The following is an 18,797-nucleotide window of genomic DNA, read 5'->3' on the forward strand; positions in this document are numbered from 1 at the left end:
TGTCCAAACCAGCGCAATCGTCTCTCTTGCACACCACAACTGATGCTTCTTATGTTCAGCTTTTCTCTCAAGATACTTACACTCTGATGGGTATGCACATTTACACTACACATCCAGCGGAGCATACTGGCTTCATTCCTTGCGAGCTTACGCATGTCCTCAGCAGTCACAGCCCATGTTTCACTGTCATGTAGCATGGCTGTTCGTGCACATGCGTCATACAGTCTGCCTTTTACCCTGAGTGAGAGTCCCTTTGTCGCCAGCAGAGGTAAGAGCTTAGACTTTTTTTTTCAATAATTTTTCAGATAGATAGACAGGTATGTAGGTAGGCAGATAGATATACATAGGTAGGTAGATATGCCGGTAGATTGGTTGATTGAATTGCCCCTTCTATACTGCCTATGTGGATTGTCACATTTACTCAAGAATCAAATGCTTCAGAAAAGTATACAATTTTCAAAATAACTGGAATTTCCATGGATACTACTTGTAATAATAATTCTACTACTATAGGCACAAGACCTGAAATTTTGGGGAGGAGACTAATTGATTACATCAACCCCAGTGCTTGACTGAAACTTATTGACCCATGAAGGGATGAAAGGCAAAGTTGAGATGAGGAATTATGTACATTATTTACAATGGATGGATAGGTGTCCTCACCTTGTTACCACATTTCGGCTGATGTACTCTCCAGCCCTCATCAGGTGTTCTGGTGGAATTTCAAATCCAACCCTTTATTTGACTAATTGGGTGATCTGTTGTATTCTTTGTTTTTTTAATATTTTTTTTGTTGATATGATTTCCCAAGTCCCTTCCTGGGACAGAATCCTAGGGTTAGTAGCCCACACTCTTATTCATGGGCATATAGTACAGTGGATAAGAGCACGGGCTACTAACCCTCAGATTCTGAGTTTGATCCCAGGCAGGGACTTGGGAAATAATATCAAAAAAAAAAAAAAAAAAGAATACCTCAGGAATGAGAATAGAATATCCTATTAGTCAAATAAAGGAGTGGGTTTGAAGTTCCACCAGATGAAGGCTGGAGAATACATCAGCCGAAATGTAACAACAAACAAGGAGAGGATGCCTATCAGTCCAGTGTAAATGATAATGGTTTCAAATTTTGGCACAAGGCCAGCAAGTTGGTTATGTCAACCCTAATGATCAACTGGATAAAAGACAAAGGATAAAAGACAAAGTCAACCTCGGCAGAATTTGAACTCAGAACACGAAGACAAATGAAATGCTGTTTAAGCATTTTCCCTGGCATGCTAATGATTCTGCCAGCATTTCCACAGTGATGATGATGATAATCCTTTCTATTATAGGCACAAGGCCTGGATTGGGGGGGGGGCGATAGTCGATCACATTGACTCCGAAAGGACGAAAGGCAAAGTTGACCTTGGTGGAATTTGAACTCGGAACGTATGGATGGACAAAATACCACTAAGCATTTTGCCCTGCATGCTAATGATTCTGCCAGCTCGCTGCCTTGATGATGATGATGATAATGGTTTTCTGATTTGAGCACAAAGACAACAATTTTCGAGTAGGAGGCGGAGTGGTCACTAGCATCACCTGCAGTACTTGACTAGTATTTTATTTTATTGACCCAAGAGGGATAACAAGCAACGTTGACCTCTGTAGGATTTGAATTCAGAACAGAAAGAATTGGAGGAAACATTTTGTTGAATTCTCTCACAATTCTGCCAGTTCACCATAATAATAATAATAATAATAATAATCCATTCCAGTGTATGCACAAGGCATTGTAATAATCCTTTATTGGCCACAAGGGCTGAAGGCAAAAGCATATAGGGACAAGTGGGGTTTAAAACAGAGAACGTGTAAACAAAAAGTTTAAAAAACGAAACAAAATTCCCCAATAGGGGCGAGTTCGAACCAGGGCACCCCACACAACCTAGTCACCCCCACTGCCAAGGGCATGCCAGATAGGTACCCCTCTTCCCCTCAATTGCTCAGAATTACAGACAAATATTCAGAGTAGGCCCATTCACACGAGCCATCTTTGCAACATTCACCCACCTTTCAACAAAATTACTGGGGGGGGGGGGGCAGTACTTCCCTCTCTACCCTCACATTCCTTTTCAAGTGGAACTTGAAAAAGTCGATGAGGGCTCGGCCAAAGGGCAAAGTGTCTGTTTTCAGTCCTTTCAACTTTGTCCACCATACTACCTTTCTCACTATAGCACCAAGTAGAGGGAAACTGCATTTCCCTCCTGGCCAAAAGAATGCAGCGAGGTGATCCTCACTATGGACTCGGCTAATAACTGGATGCGTCCAACATGTTACAACAGCTGTTCGACGAAGCTCCAAGATCAGTAATGCACGGACACTGGATGATTTCATTGCCCTGCGCACACTTCGGACTGGTCCGTCCGACAGCACTTCTGTGTCTGTAGAGCTTGTCTCAAACGGACAGAGCTCTCCAGTAGCAGTGGAAGTTATCCATAGGCCCTGGCCCAAAAGTCCTCCGGAAAAGATAAGCTGGTTGATCCTTCTTGATGCCCAGAGTACATCGTCGCTCTTTCCTTCCACTAATTCCCCTATAAAACACCATGGTGAAACTTCCATCGACTGGCAGAAGGCCATGAGTGCTTGCCAACACTCCAGGTGCTAGGTGCCCTTTCTTGGCTTGTGCTTGACCCATGACTGTAACTCCATCAATGAGACGAGCTGCGGAAAGTCCCTTTTGACGAATGGCACTTTTGGGAAATCGAGTCAGTACCTGTCAGCCAGCTGGAAGTGACTGAGCAGTTTTATGAAGCTTTTACACCCCCTTCTCCTATCAGCTAGCCCCACCCTATCCAGGCGTGCATCCAAGATGTTATTCCAGTAACCTACTAACATTAGAGAGCATGACATCCCAAGGAAAACCTCCAAACATCTGAAGAAATCTGCCTGCCCCACCCCCATGGAGATGTAAACAGTGACTAGTCTAAAGGCACCACCTTCATTGTTGCTCATGTCTAGAACCACCCTATGTGTTCAGGAAGATCATCTGAACTTTGAGATCCAGGCCTTTCCTAAACAGTACTGCCACCCCACCTCCCATTCTGGGCTGACTAAGAGATGCATAGATCTCAAAATCATCGAAAATTGGTGCAAGATCACATGTATTGGAAATCCTGGTCTCACTGGCTGCTATCACATCCAAACCTAGTGATCTGAGGTCATTGAGCAAGTGACCTTGCTTCCAAGGTGACCTCAGGCCATGAACATTTATGCAGCCCACCCTGACAATCGCCATGACGGCTCGGAAGGGTTGAACAAAAGAAAAAAAGAGCAAGGTTACTTACCCTCCTGTCGCTGTTGGCAGCCTGGTGACCCGAACTCCATATCTGGTTCTCTGGGAAACCAGCTAAAGCCTCTTCATGGCGCTGATATTTGACCTTCTCATGTCATGTGGGAAATCCCTCTGAATTTCTTTGTGTTCTTTGAGGGGTAGCCAAATTAGCATCAAGTGATCCGAATCCCTAAGGATGCTAGTGTCGTAAATTGCACCCTCTCTCTCAATTTCCTTGTTTCTGGCTATGAGAGCCAACAAATTTTTGTTGGCTTTCCTCACGAGCACATAATTTGGTATTTTTGTATTGGTGACTCTGAGCTTTCTTTTGGGGCTACATGTGGTTGTGAGTGCTTTGGTGGATTTGGTTGGGGTGGTGGTGGTTGTGGGGTTGGTGTTGCTGGTGTTGTTTTTGCTGAGTCTATGTTTGATGTGCTGAGGGTTTCTGTGTTTTAAGGTGTTGGTGTAGATTCATCTGTGTTCCTTTTCTCTTGTCTTTTACGTTTTTTTATTTATATATTTTTTTTTTGTTGCTTTGTTAGATTCTTCCTCATCTTCACTACAGGATGAGAAGGGACTAGTGCCTGTAGGATCTGTCTCGGGGAGTGAGAGTGTGTCTCTGGTAGTGTGAGTGTATGCTGGAGAGAGAGGGTGAGGTGGATGGTTTGACATGCCCTGGGTGGTTTTCTCCATTCTGTGGAGTTCACATACCTCTGATATTGTTGGAGATGAGGCTACCGTTTTATTAAAAGATCTCTGTCGTTGTTGTTGTTGTTGGGGGTGCGATATAGGTTGCTGGTGTGGCTGCATACTTCCCAACTTTTGAGGGCAGAAGGTTCTCAGGTGGCTTGTGGCCTCTTAGATGTCACATCTGGGTTTCCTGCCTTTCATGACAACACACAGTTCCACCCCATTGGGCAGCTGGATCAGGTTCGGGATCTTCTCGAAATTTCTGGTTTCACATAGATTAATATTTTCAAGTTGATCCACACCAGTTGATTCTCCCTGCTCCTCTTTACCTCCAGGAGGGACTCTGAGTCGTGCACCACACAGGCGACAGTCCACAAGATGTTTACATCCAGTGGCACACCATTTACCCTAATTCTGGTCATTCTCTTTAAGAGGTAGGTGGGATACAAGACCCACTGGGGTGACACTGCATGTCTTCATGCAAGGTCTTCACTTTTAAAGAGGGCATCAATGCTGGTAAACTGCCTCCCTCTCTGTATATGGGTCATATCTATTAAAATTTCTCTGAGGGTCTTCTCAAAATGACTAATGGAGGCTATTTCAGCTTTCCTACTTTTTTGTGATACACATATCTCTTTTTCTGTTCACTACATTAGCAAACCTTTTATTTTTGTTGTTACTGCTGCTGCTGCTGTTATTGTTGGGGTGGTGGTGTAGTTGTGACCACTCCACCATTACTACTCTTACCACCACTCACCGCTATTTCCCTCTGCTCCACCTTCAATTGTAGGATTATTTTTTCTGCTAAAATCCATAGCTTTGTTAATGAAACTACTGCCTCTGCTACTACTGTTACTACCACCGTTGCTGCTGTTGCTGTCACTCCTACCATGGCTGTTACTATGAGGTGGACTTTGTACTTTTACTCCCTCCATTTTCTCCTATCCCTCTCCTGTATTGTTGCCAGTATGGAAGGAAATCTTCAGCAGTCACTAGACCTGTAGGAGGGGCAATTTTTTTCTTAACTCTTTCAAGATGTGCTCCACCATCTTGTTGAATTGTATATAATTAAACACTCATCGAAATTATTTGGTGGGCCGAACATAGCTCCACGAGGGTCCAAACAAATACAGAAACCTAGTGGCAGGTTCCTGGTGTTTCTATTAAATGGCACCAAATGGGTGTAAACAATAGTTTTCAAATGGACTTACTTGGAGCATTCAAAAACACATCTGATGTACTCTGCAGCAAATATAATAAATAAGAATAATAATAATAACAACATTGGTTTCAAGCTTTGGCACAGGGCCAGCAATTTTGAGGGGAGTGAGAAAGTTTATTACATTGACCCAACTACTCAACTGGTACTTATTTTATTAACCTCAAAAGGGTGAAAGGTAAAGTTGACCTCAGTGGATTTGAACTCAGAATGTAAAGTGCCTGAAGAAATGCAGTTAAGCATTTTGTCCCACACACTAATGACTTATCCAATTCCCTACCTCAATAATAATCCTTTCTACTACAGGCACAAGACCTGAAATTTTGGGGAAGGAGAATAGCTGATTACATCAATCCCAGTACTCAACTGGCATTTTATTGACCCTGAAAGGATGAAAGGCAAAGTCAACCCTGGTGGAATTTGAACTCAGGATGTAAAGATGGACAGAATGCCACAGGGCATTGTGCCCTGCATGTTAACAATTCTGCCAGCTCACTGCCTTAATAATAGTAAGTGAAACAAAAACAAAAGAAGTCTTTCTTAGATATGTCCCCTCTTTCTGGGATGATAATTGCTCTTGAGCGAAGTTTGTTGGTTGCTTCATTCATTTTTCATCCATTTTTCTATAATTTAAATTTAATTATCTTCCAGCTTGACAGTTTTGCTGACATAGTGGTAAGAAGTTTGTTTTCAACCAAATGGTTCCAAGTTCAGTCCCACTGCTTGACACCTTGGACAAGTGTCTTCTACTCTAGCCTTGAGCTAACCAAAGCCTTGTGAGTGGATTTGGTCGACAGAAACTGAAAGAAGCCCATCATATGTGTGTGTATATATATATATATATATATATATATGTATGTGTGTCTGTTCCCCACCACTGCTTGACAACCTGTGTTGGTGTGTTTACATTTCAAGAGAGATAGATAAAATAAGAACCAGGCTTTAGAAAATGAGTACTGGGGTCAATTTGTTCAACTAAACTTTTTCAAGGTAGTGCCCCTGCATGGTCACAGCCTAACGAGTGAAACAAATAAAAGATATGAAGAGATTTTTATGAAGTTATAGAGGAAGCAGGTGTAGGTTTGGTTGGCTGTGTGGTTAAAAGTTCCCTTTCCAACTACATGGTCCTGGGTGTGATTCCATTGCATTACGTCTTGATCAAGTGTCGCTGCTGTAGCCACAGACTGACCAGTGGTATCTTGTGAGTAAACTTCAGTTGCTGCTAATGTGTAGCATCTTGTCCCAAGAAGTTGGAAGAACCACTTGGTGCAAATCCCAAGTCATAGATCTATATCATCATCACCATTTGATAACCACTTTTCTATGCTTGCATGGGTGTGATGGAATTTGTTGTGGCTGGTTTTCTCTTCAGCTAGATGCTTTTCCTCTCACCAACCCTTGCCTGTTTCCAAAGGGAGGTAATATTTTCCTGTGGCCAGACATTTTTTATGGAAAACTGGAAATGAACAGCATTTTTTGTGTAATGATGATGATCATTATCTATGACCATCACATGATGTCAAGACAAAGATACACATAAACACACACACACATATACACACATATTTATATATGTTGGTGTTAGGAAGGGCATCCAGCTATAAAAACCTTGTTGAAACACTCAGTGAAGCCTGTTGTAGTCTTCTGGCTTGCCAGCCCCTGTCAAACTGTCCAACCCATACCAGCATGGAAAACAGACATTAAATGATGATGATGATATACGAGGGGTGTCTGAAAAGTCTTGAGCCTCAAAAAAAAAAAACATGGTACAAGACTTCTGATGATCTATTTTTCAACATAGTCCCCCTCGATGGCTGAACACTTTCTCCAGCAGTGCTGAAGCGCCATTATCCCAGTGTAGAAGAACTCTTTTGTTTGGGACTCCAAGAAACTTCCTACAGCGTCTATGATGTCATTGTCACTGGCAAAATGGTTATATATATATAACTATGCTTCAGCCAAAATGAGGATCATACTACACTCTGTCCCCTGTCCAGTCTATTCCTGTACGGCCATAGAGATTCCAGTGATAACCTTAGTGGAGGTGGGCTAAGTGGGATTGGTCAGAAAGTGACAACTGGTGTTTGACACAATGATGTGGGCTATTGAAGTTCTTCTTGTATATATATATATCTTTTTTCTTTTACTTGTTTCAGTCATTTGACTACAGCCATGTTGGGGTACCACCTTGAAATTTTAGTTGAATGTATCAACCCCAGTACTTATTTTTTAAAAATCCTGGTACTTATTCTATCAGTCATTTTTGCTGAACCACTAAGTTACAGAGATGTATACACATCAGCACTGATTGTCAACCAGTGGTGAGCAGGACAAACACAGACACAATGACACATGAACATATATAGGCACAGGTGTGGCCGTATAGTAAGAAGCTTGCTTCCCAACCACATGGCTCCAGGTTCAGTCCCAGTGCATGGCACCTTGGGCAAGTGTCTTCTACTACAACCTCAAGTCAACCAAAGGCTTGTGAGTGGATTTGGTAGACAGAAACTGAAAGAAGCCCATCATATATATATGTGTGTGTGTGTGTGTGTTTATGTATCTTTGTGTTAGTGTTTGTCTCCACCATCACCGCTTGACAACTGGTGTTGGTATGCTTACATGCCTGTAGCTTAGCGGTTTGGCAAAAGAGACTGATAGAGTAAGTACTAGGCATTAAAAGAAAGCCCCCAGGGTCAATGTGTTTAATTAAAACCCTTCAAGGTGGTGCCCCAGCCTTGCCACAGTGTAATGACTGGCAGGAGTGGCTGTGTGGTAGGTAGCTTGCATACCAACCACATGGTTCCGGGTTGGTCCCCACTGTGTGGCACCTTGGGCAAGTGTCTTCTACTATAGCCCCGGGCCGACCAAAGCCTTGTGAGTGGATTTGGTAGACGGAAACTGAAAGAAGCCCGTCGTATATATGTATATAAATATATGTATGTGTGTGTATATGTTTGTGTGTCTGTGTTTGTCCCCCTAACATCGCTTGACAACCGATGGTGGTGTGTTTATGTCCCCGTAACTTAGCGGTTCGGCAAGAGACCGATAGAATAAGTACTAGGCTTCCAAAAAAGAATAAGTCCTGGGGTCGATTTGCTCGACTAAAGGCGGTGCTCCAGCATGGCCGCAGTCAAATGACTGAAACAAGTAAAAGAGTAAAAGGAGATATATTTTAGGGAATATAAATCCAAAACTTACAGGGAAAAAATTTAATTTAGCAATTCTAAATCAAATTTCACAATATATAATATATATATATAATTTAGAGAAAGACCTCAATTAATTCCATAAAGAAAAAACAATATTCACACCATCTAGAAAAATAAACATACTTTAAAAACCTTATTCTAAAAATCAATAAAGTACACTATATACTCTTTATTGTTTATGTACTTTATTGATTTTTAGAATAAGGTTTTTATAGTATATTTATTTTTCTGGATGGTGTGAATATTGCTTTTTCTTTATTGAATTAATTAATACAGGATTTTCTCTAAATTATATCATCATCATCATTGTTTAACGTCCGCTTTCCATGCTAGCATGGGTTGGATGATTTGATTGAGAACTGGTGAACCAGATGGCTACACCAGGCTCCAATCTGATTTGGCAGAATTTCTACAGCTGGATGCCCTTCCTAACACCAATCACTCCGAGGGTGTAGTGGGTGCTTTTACGTGCCACCGGCACGAAGGCCAGTTAGGCGGTACTGGCAATGGCCATGCTCAAAATGGTGTATTTTACATGCCACCTGCACAGGAGCCAGTCCAGCGGCACTAGCAACGATCTCGCTCAAATGACTTTTCATGTGCCAGGAATGCGAAGCTGCAGAACAATTGCCAGGAATGTGACGCTGGTAACGATCATGATCGAACGGTGGTGCCATCACGATTCCGCTTTCGCTTTTCCCAACAGGTCTTTGCAAGCAGAGTTTAGTGTCCAATGGAGGAAATGTTGGCATGGGGGCCAGTCGTCGAATTTAGTTTGATTTCGATTTAACTTGCCTCAACAGGTCTTCACAAGCGGAGTTTAGTGTCCAATGGAGGAAAGGTACGCATAAGTGGGCTGGTTACATCACTGGCAGAGGCCTTCGATTTTGGTCTCACTTGGCTTGCCGGGTCTTCTCACGCACAGCATATTTCCAAAGGTCTCGGTCACAAGTCATTGCCTCAGTGAGGCCTAATGTTCAGAGGTCGTGCTTCACTATCTCATCCCAGATCTTCCTGGGCCTGCCTCTTCCACAGGTTCCCTCAACTGCTAGGGTGTGACACTTTTTCACACAGCTATCCTCATCCATTCTCGCTACATGACCATACCAACGCAATCGTCTCTCTTGCACACCACATCTGATGCTTCTTAGGTTCAACTTTTCTCTCAAGGTACTTACACTGTTGAGTATGCACACTGGGCTTCTTTCAGTTTCCATCTACCAAATCTACTCACAATATTAAAATTTTTTTTTTTATAATACTGATGAATATATACTTTTATCATGGTGTTGTGGTTAAGATTTGACTTAGAAACCACAGGCAGTGGTATGCTTAACACCTTAGATATATGTGTCTTCTGCTGTAACCTGAAACTGATCAATACCTTATACCATATTGATGTATATAGCCTAAACATTCCAGTATCTTCACAATCTTTCCAAATCTTGCTGCGTCTCACATGAAGTTTTTGTCTCTCCAAAATCGTCTTGGTGTATGAATCAACCTCCATGTATTTGGTTGCGAATTTTGGCCTGAAAAATTCAACTTGTATGTCTGTAAATGAAGTTTGGTTGATGGAAACTGCATAGAGGTTTTTTTGTTCATTTATTCTTTTTCTTCTTTTTTTGTTTTGTTTTATCTTTTACTTGTTTCGGTCATTAGACTTGTGGCCATGCTGGGGCACCACCTTGAAGAACTTTTAGTCAAATGAATCGACCCCAGTATTTATTTTTTGTTAAGTCTGGTACTTATTCCATCAGTCTCTTTTGTTGAACCACTGAGTTACAGGAATGTAAACATACCAGCACTAGTTGTCAAGTGGTGGTGGGGGACAGACATAGATACAAATACACACATACACAGACATAGATGTATATGTATAGGTGTATATATACGATGGGCTTCTTTCAGTCTCCATCTACCAGATCCACTCACATGCCTTTGGTCAACCTGAGGCTATGGTAGAAAACACTAGCCCAAGGTGCCATGCAGTGGGACTGAACTCAGAACCGTGTGGTTGGGAAGCAAGCTTCTTACCATGCAACCACATCCATTTCTTTGATATTTTTTCCATGCTTACATGACTGACAAATATATTCTCAAGGCCTTGTTTCACAGCCAGATACCCTTCCTGATGTTAAACTGTTAACTATTTTTCATATTCCACACAGCACGAAAGTCATGAAGTAACCAAACAATTTATCCACAAAAGGCAGCTGATTACAACACTGCCTTTTGCACCATACAAGTAATTGCAGATTCTTTTCTGTTGCTGTTACAGTTTAAAAGCTATAAACTCTTCCTTTATTTATTTATTGCAAAAATAAATTCTTCTAATTTTGTTCCAGTTATTTTCAAACTTGGTATACTGATATAGTTTCATATACTAATTATGGAAATGAAACTCATTTTTGCCATAAATTAATAAATGAAGAGTTAATAGTTTTTAAAGTTTGCAAATTTGGGGTAATTTTAGCCACTCAAAAGCTACAGACATATTTGGTGCCTGTTTCTGTAGTAACAAGCCAAGATATAATCTGCTTAAGACTCCAGCCATGTTTATTAGCTTTACCTACCTATTTTCTTGGACAACTACCTATTTTCTAAACATTTGTATGACATCATTTTTGTCATTTTCACCTGTGGTTTTTTTTTTTGAGAAATGAACAGATATTTTCAGTTGCTCTCCTGTCCTACCTCATTCTCATAATTTCGAACTGTGTTTTCCTGGATCTTTTCAACCTAAATAGAAGTGTGACCATAGCCAACTCATTTAACTTTTCAAATATGATGGAGAAATTGAAAACTGAGGAGAATGCAGTTTCTTAACTGCAAGAGAAGGGTGTTATCCCTAAAAGAAAATTATATTCAAAAAGACACTATATGAACAAAAAGATGATTCTCAGGAAAATTTACTGGCCGTGTTCCTGGAAAGGATGCAACAAGTTTTATCATTTATCTTTTATGTGTTTCAGTCATTTGTTAGTAGCCATACTGAAGCACTACCTTGAAATTTTAGCCAAGTGTATTGACCCATTGACCCCCAGTACTTATTTTTTTAAAGCCTGGTACTTATTCTGTTGGTCTCTTTCACCAAATTGCTAAGTTACAGAGATGTAAACAAACCAGCACCAGTTGTCAAGGGGGACAAACACAGACACAAAGACATACAAACACATATATATATATATATATATATATATATATATATATTAGAAAAAATAAGGTACTCAGAGATCTGGATGGTTGTACAATTACAGATTTCTATTAATATGTCACATGTTTTTATAAATCATATATTTGCGCTTGCATCTATTCTAGTAGAATCTTTAGATTAAAATTTTTTTGAGGGGATTCGTCTCTTTTTATAGTATTATTGAGTGTGTAGGGGTGGAGAGAGATATATAGGATAGTAAAAGAGGGTGAGGAAGGGGGGAAGTGAGAGAGAGTGTGTTTGTGTGTGTGTGTATGTGTGTGTGTGTGTGTGTGTGTGTGTGTGTGAGTCTGTGCCTGTGTATCTGAAAGGAGTGTCAATGGAAAAGAGAAAGAAAGAAAGAAGAAAAAATTATGTTTACATCTATACAGCTGGTCAGTTCTTTCAATAAGACAAAAAAATAAAAACAATTTTCATAAAAGGATGGAGACAATTCCAGTTGGCACAAAAATGTCCCACTATCTGGGTTTCTTGCCTCTTTTAGGCTCTGTTGTTCCAAAGTTGAATAAAGATGAAGAATAATGAAGAATAATGAAATATTGTGATGAATCAATGAGTGAAGTATCTAAATATCGGTAAGTTCATTTTGTCATAGGCATGGATCAAAAATAAATACAAAATAGCATTTCTGTAGTCATTTACCAATATAAATTGGCAAATGGTGCCATTGTTTTAGATACTGAAATAAGAAGTTCTAAAATAGTTTTGGATTCACTTTTAGGATCAAATCTGTTATGGAATAAAAATACAAATAAATATAATTGCAAAGATAGAGAAAGTATATGTAAAGGTATAAAAATACAAAGATAGTGAAGTATGTGAATGGATGACAATTGTTGGTGAAATATAAAAAATTACAGTTTACTTTACAACAAAACTGGTCCTTCATCTAGTACAAATCATTACAGAAATAGTGATATTTCACCAGTCACAGCTATATATATATATATATATATATATATATATATATATATATATATATATATTCAAGAGGAATGAAGATAAGGAACAATTCTTTACAAAAATGAAGATATTAGGATGGGTAATAATGTACAAGGGAAAGTGTCTTGTGGAGGAGCTCAATGAAACAAATATGCATACAATTTCTTGTACATTGTGAAGACATTATTATACAGACTAAATTAATAGTTCTAGATGGGCTGTGATTTTCATATTTTCAGCCATTCAGTTTGGGGGAGAACTTTGTTATGAAGTATTGTTCCATATTGTTCCAATATGGAACAATACTTCATAACAATTATCTACCTATCCACATACTTTTTCTGTTTCTCTGTCTTATTTCTCTATTGTATTTACCCTTATCTCAAATCTCTCTCACTCTCTGGGTTCATGTATTCGCTTCTTCAGCAAGACACCTGCTTCTCTCCCTCTATTCTTCTTTCATATCCTGTCTGCCACTCGGTTGAGAGATCTTGTCATGCAGGGTTTGTGGTTACTTGGTAACTTGACCAGTACTGCTACCATGAGAAAGCACTCAGAACATATTATGAAGTGGTTGGCATTAGGAAGGGCATCCAGCTTTAGAAATCATGCCAAAGCAGATACTAGAGCTCAGCTCAGCCTTCTGGCTCATCAGTTCATGTCAAACCATTCAACACATGCCAGCATGGAAAAAAGAAATGTTAAATAATGATATCATACACATGTACTTCAGTACTGTGTTGATCTCTATTGAATAGCAATGTTTACCATTTTGGTGTAAAGGGATGTTATCCAATACCTAAATACCACAAGGCATGTTTTTGATATGGCCAGTATGGGTTATCTCCCCTTTTGATTCCTCCTCTTCTTCCCTCTCTCTACACAGATGTTGTTATGGACTGACACATGGAGATCAGTTTTTCTTTTATAATTTAAGGTTAACTAAGTTCTGCAGCTCAGAGATCATTAAATATTTCATGGAACGCTTTAGAATGATTTGCCTCTCAGTTTAGTATCAATTAAGATGTGCTCTTGACTGGTGTTGGTTTGCCTAAAAACCTTTATACATATGTACGTACGTACATATGTACAGATGCAGACTTTGTGGACTGAATGCCGGATGAGTGACTGGTTGTTCTAAGACATTTATTGATTGTAAATATTTTCTGCCCCAGTTACCTATCGGTATAGTGGTCATTTGCAAACTCCAGAGGCGACACTTTCATTTCCCTTTACTCCAAACGTCACACGTTGTTATTTCAATTGGGTCATGCCCTTCCAATTGCTATAGATCCGTAATGCATCTTACAGCTATACCTGTCACCTGTATGGTGAGGAATCCTACATTGGGGAGTAGTAACGACTAGGCTAGGGCAGCTTACTGATTATCGTGATCATTCGTCTTTTGGTTTCCTGTAGCTTTGCTCTCTTTTACAAACCCAGTGAACATACATATATTTCCTATTTCAAAGAAATTCAAAACAATACATATTACACACAAGTTAAAAAGATTCCCAACAATTAAACTTCTCTGGTTGACATTAATACACCCATCACCAATAGGGGCCTTAACTCCCACATTTTTCAGCTCCATGCGCTCCATTTTTCAGGAGCAAAATTCTTTTAGGGTCCACGTAGTGTCTTAGGCCAAAAAATTTTTTAACTTCCTGCATAGTTCGAGCCCACAGCAATATCATATCTCCTCCACTATTTCAGTATTACGTGTCAAAAGTGAAACAATAACATCACTCTACTGTAATGTCAGATACTTTCACTCTAAGACTGAAACTATTCCACTATTTCAGTATTACCTGTCAAAAGTGAAACAATAACATGTCACTACTGTAATTTCAAATATTTTCACTTTAATATTTTCAATTTCATACTGAAACTATTAAAGTGAGACTATACTCTCATATATACAGGCATACTATAAGACCCAAGTTAAAAACATTCCCAGCAATTCAACTTCTTTGGTTGACATTAACACCCCCACCTCCAATAGGGGCCTTCATTCCCACATTTTAGAGCTCCATGAGCTCCATTTTGCAGGAGCAAAATCTTTTTTACAGGTTCCAGAAGACTGAAATTTTGGAATATGCGCATAAAGATCAATAGTATGGGATATGTGTCTCATGATTAGAATTTTTTTAGGGCGTGTAAAGAGGGAAAGAACCCTCATGTGCAATTTTGATGAAATTCGAATCATATGTATTTCAGTTCCTTACAGAAAATATAACAGAAAGTCTCATTTTTTAATTGCATGTAACACGGGCAACACCGGGCATCTCTGCTAGTATGTATATATATACACACACAATAAGCTTCTTTCAGTTTCCACTCAGAAAGCTTTGGTTGACCCGAGGCTATAGTTGAAGACATTTACCCAAGGTACCACACAGAGGGACTGAACTAGAACCATGTGGTTGGGAAGCAAGCTTCTTACCACACAGCCACGCCTGTGCCTATATATATATGTATACACTAATATTGAACACTGAGTATGAGCGCTCAACACTGTTGGTGAATAGATATTTTTTTATTTGTGGGTCAACAAGACTACCAATTATTTAATGTAAGAGGAATTTCTTAATTATCAACCCTTCTACATGGGAATTTTGTGACTTGTCTCTATTTTATATGTGTCCATTTGTGTATGTTTGCCTCTGTGTGTGTGTGTGTGCGTGTGCGTGTGCGTGTGCGTGCGTGTGTGTGTGTGTGTGTGTGTGTGTGTGTGAAGGATGTCAGCTGTTGAAAAATGTCAAGATTTTAAATATTTTTAATAAATTGCTTCCTTGTGTCTAGGGTTTGAACAAGAATAAGTGGATTTGGGAGTTGAAATGTCTGACCACCTGTTGTTTTGAAGCTTTGTGTGCTGAATGTTTAAACTAAAGATAAATGAGTTTTAGGAAGGGTTGTTTTGTTTTTTTCTTTAAGCAGTTTGTGTGGTTTGTTTGTTTGTTTGTTTGACAGCTGTTTATTGAAGAGTGAGACAAAGAACTATATTTCTGGCTGTATAGAAACATGGGGAAAGTTTGTTTTATTGCAGAATGCCTATTGTTGTTGATGAATGAAACAAAGCCACTATAGAATATTAACAGTGTTGTTTTTGTTACTGCTGTAACTGAAACATATTGAAAAATATATATTTTTAACAATTAACACACACACACAAACATGCACATACCAACACAATCACAAAACAAAAACAAAAGATGGATCTGACCCCTCATGCAGAATTTGCAGAAAATTCAGAGGCAATTGATCATGTTGTTTCTGGCTGCCCAGTCCTCACTGAAAAGGAGTACCTCGTAAGACATCGCAGACTAAGGCAGTACATCCACTGGAATGCTACAAAATTAAATCCCAAGTTAAGTGGTACAGGTACCATCCAGAGGATCACCGTTCCTTGGAATTTCCCAATACAAACAGACAGAAAAATTGACTCCAATCGACCAGACATTGTAATCAAGGACTACAACAGAGGAACTTGTCTGTTAATAGATATGTCTGTCCCACAAGATCAAAATGTCTCAAGAAAGGAATACAAAAGCTTTCTCACTATAAAGATCTGCAAATTGAAATCACAAAAATGTGGAAGCTTAGTACTATGATAATACCAGTAATGATTGGTGGGTTGGGAATGATAAAGAAGGGGGCTGAGAAGTATATTAAGTAACTTCCTGGTAACTCCAGTCTCCATGAACTACAAAAGATAACCTTGATGGATACAACCCATTTACTACGGAAAGCACTCTCCATCTAAAATGGAATAAATGTGGTGATAATTTTAGCATGCACAGCAAAACAAAAGTGCCCTTGTTACTCTTGGCCTCTGGAGGATGCCCGGTACTAAGGCAGATGAAATAAAGTTATAATAAAAGGAAACCGTAAATGATAAAAATAATAATGATACCCAATCTGAAAAAAAAGCTTTTGAAAACCATAAAAATACCTTACAATTTAGATGTATTGCAAAAGTTGGCATTACTTGGAATTGCATACATATTACGTAAAGTACTGTCTGTCTGAGGTCCTTGTTGGGACTTGACAAACAATACAAACCCCTGGTAGACGCAACATCTTCAATCAACAACCTCATGATATTGTATACTGTGTAACGTCTATAATAATAATAATAATGATGATGATGATAGTAATAATAATCCTTTCTACTAAAAGCACAAGGCCTGAAATTTGGGGGATGGTGCTACTTAATTGCATCAACCCCAGAGTTTCACTGGTACTTAATTTATCAACCCCTAAAGAGTGAAAGATGCAGCTGGCCGCAGCAGAATTTGAACTCAGAATATAGTGACAGGCAAAATACCCCTAAGCATTTCGTCCAGTGTGCTAACGATTCTACCAGCTCACTACCTTAATACTAATAATAATAATAACTTTCTTGTGAGTCCTTGAGGGTAGCGTCAGTATCTAATGTAATGGGAGCTGTTTGCCTGAGCTTGCCTCTTTCAAAAGGCCCAAATCCATCCCAATACTGTTGCTGAACCCTTCAACAGTTGTTAACAGTCCTACTAGCTCTTCATCATTTCTAGCAAACAGCTTTAGGTCATCCATATAAAACAGATGGTTTACTATAATATTATACACTTTGACCACATACCTGGTGTTACTCAGTTCGTTTGAGAGTGGGATCAGTGCCATGCAAAAGAGTAATGGGGAGAGGGAGTCACCTTGAAAGATGCCTCGTTTGATGTTGATGTTGCTAGATTGGCACATCCATTTACTATGGTGTAGAAGACATGTATTCCACTTGGCCATACTTCTTTGTAAGAATTTAGAGATGACTGGGGAGATCTTATATATGTCAAGGGCCTTGAGTAGCCAATTATGTGGGACACTATCAAACGCTTTCCTGTAGTCTACCCATGCCATAGTCAGGTTCTTATTTTTGCTCTGGCAATTCTCTACAATCATTTTATTTATGAGTAATTGAGCTTTGCATCCATAAAAATTCCTTTTACAACCTTTTTGAGCTTGTGAAAGGATAGAGTTCTGCTCAAGGAAAGTGTATATTCTTTCAGTTAGTACTGATGTGAGGATCTTATAGGTGGTGTTGAGACATGCTACTGGTTGGTTGTTCTTTGGATTTTTCGTGTCTTCAATTGGTTCTGACCCTAAATGCACATTCTGTGATAAATTTGATCAAACAATAGACCATCTCATCTCGGGATGTCCCGTGTTGACACCAAATAAATGCTAAAATCACCATGATAGGGTAGGACAGTATTTACATTGGAAAATATGTAGATGCTGCAAAATCAACACTCCTTCTTACTGGTATGAACATCATCCTGAGTCAGTCGTTGAAGGTAAAAATGTCACCATCCTCTGGGATTTTCCAGTCAATACCAACAGAACAATCCAGGCTAATCAACCAGACATAGTCATTAAAGACAGAAAAGAAAATACTTGTAGACTAATAGATGTAAGTGTCCCCACTGATAAAAATATATCTATAAAGGAATTTGACAAATTAAGTAAATATAAGAACCTGGAAATTGAAGTACAAAAGCTGTGGCATCTTAAAGTGAGAATTGTTCCTGTTATTGTGGGTGCCCTAAATAATATCCCAGGAGAACCATGTCTCAGAGAAATCCAAAAGATTGTGCTGAAAAGTACTGCTCACATTCTTAGAAAAACCCTATCAATTTAAATGTCTGTGTTGTATTACATGAAGATATTTTGTTCCTGCCCCTACCACTTCCCCTCTCCAAGCTTCCAGTCATACTGTAACATCTCTTATCATTCATTCACTGCTTGAACTCTCCTGCAACACTCATTCCTGATTTTCTCTTTCATACTTGCATGCTGAATGCCAGAGCGCTCATTTATTCTGAGGTATTTGTAAGTTTGTTCCTACTTGAGTTCTTTTATGAATGTGTCAACATCCAACTCCATTGGTCTTCAGTTTCCCTTTCTAGAAAATGGCCTTGGCACATTTACCAAAACCAAGTTCCATTCCAATGTCATCACTGAATGCTTTCACAGTACGCAATAGTCCTTCAACCTCATTATCTTCTTTGCCATAAAGTTTTAAGTCATCCATATAAAATAGATTACTTATTTTCTTGTCACCAATTTAGTATTATTATTATTCAGTAGTTTTATTTTTGTAACATGCTTTCACTTCACTACCAAGTGCAGCTCTGTGCGCCTTGGGTATGTGCTGTGGTTTGCTGTGATGCT

The sequence above is a fragment of the Octopus bimaculoides genome, chromosome 24 (genome assembly GCF_046866305.1).
Source record: "Octopus bimaculoides isolate indiv1 chromosome 24, ASM4686630v1, whole genome shotgun sequence".
NCBI classification, from domain to species: Eukaryota; Metazoa; Mollusca; class Cephalopoda; order Octopoda; family Octopodidae; genus Octopus; species Octopus bimaculoides.